The following is a 1,336-nucleotide window of genomic DNA, read 5'->3' on the forward strand; positions in this document are numbered from 1 at the left end:
GGGGTCTCGCTACGTTGTCCAGGCTGGTCTCGAACTCCTGAGCTCAAACAATCCACCTGCCTCGGCCTCCCAGAGTGCTAGGATTACAGGCGTGAGCCACCGCGCCCGGCCCAGATGTCTAATTTTTAAGAAGTGTCAAGGTTGCAGGAGTTTGCAGAGAATCAAGACAAAAGAAAAAAAGGTGACGCTGACGCCGCAGCCTAAAGGTGACATTATGCTTTGGAGAACAGAAAGTTTTAAGAAAAACAGGGAAGAGGACAGCTGTTCTTGCAGCCTTCCTGGACACTGCTCAGCCACTGTACAGTGTCTATTCTGGGCATGCTCCAGGCATGTGCTACTTCAAAAGTCCTTCCATGCCACCCGGAAACAACTGCCACTCCTAAACCCTCCCCACCCCCCCGAATGTCAGCCGGGGCTGGCTTTTTGCTGTCAAACTTCCCTCCCCACTGCGTTGCCTTCTGCTTGCTCACCTTCCCTTCAAAAACACACCCTCGGGATTCTACGAAGTTAATTCCAAGAAGCTAATTCTAGAAGCTAATTCTAAGAAGTTGATGTTCCTGGCAGGAGCGCTCTCAAATCCTCCTGCAGGGGGCTGAGGACGGGCGCTCCTCTGACTTATAGCTGGGAAAGCTGAGGCCCAGAAAAGATCAAGAATCCCCATTGGGACTTAAGCCTCTGCCCTACTGCCAATAAACGAGACTTGATCAGGAAAAAAAAAAAAAAGAATCCCCGTCGGTTGGGGACAGAGACGCAATATGGCCGAGGGGCTCCTTTGTGTCTCTTACAACCACCCTCGAGATCGGGGGTCCTGCCAGCCCTGAATGTCAGGGTGTCTAGGTAGGGTGCAGCATTTACGTTGCTGTTTTCTTCCGCCTCGCTGTCTATGACCTTCTCACGTCCAGGACCAGGTCAGGTTAGCCCCCTAGCTGGGCCCCTAGAGCGCGCCCACCCCCTGGGAAGGCGTCTGCTCCCTTCCCACCCTATGGGCGCTGTCTGTGTCCTGCGCTTTCCTCGTCACTGACTGTGACCTCCCCACGCTCTGGACACGGTCCGATTCGTCCCCAGAGAGAGTGGCCGAGTGGCCCCGGGTCCAGTAAGCGTGTGTGCTCGCGGGAGTGGGGCAGAGCGGCGGCCACCCCATCAGACACGGGGGAGGTCACTTGGTGGAGGAGGGAGTCCCGTTCACCCTGTGCAGGACGGAACATCCCTCAGCCCTGTCGCCTCTGCAACTCTTGGCGGTTTGCTCGAGTGCCCTCAACGTCAGAAACTGACATGCTCTTCCTTGCCTTGGGTCAAGGAGCCTTGGGTGCGTCCTCTGAGGTCTCCTGAGGACTTT

General features: G+C 55.9%; 1 protein-coding gene across 1 annotated transcript in view; it reads right to left on the bottom strand.

Annotated features, from left to right (window-relative positions):
• HMCES (5-hydroxymethylcytosine (hmC) binding, ES cell-specific) overlaps nucleotides 1-1,336 on the bottom strand; it is a 13,205-nt gene that overhangs the window by 2,103 nt on the left and 9,766 nt on the right. The gene's annotated exons all lie outside the window — the stretch shown is intronic.

Source organism: Propithecus coquereli, unplaced genomic scaffold (genome assembly GCF_000956105.1).
Source record: "Propithecus coquereli isolate 6110/MARCELLA unplaced genomic scaffold, Pcoq_1.0 Scaffold498, whole genome shotgun sequence".
Lineage (NCBI taxonomy): Eukaryota > Metazoa > Chordata > Mammalia > Primates > Indriidae > Propithecus > Propithecus coquereli.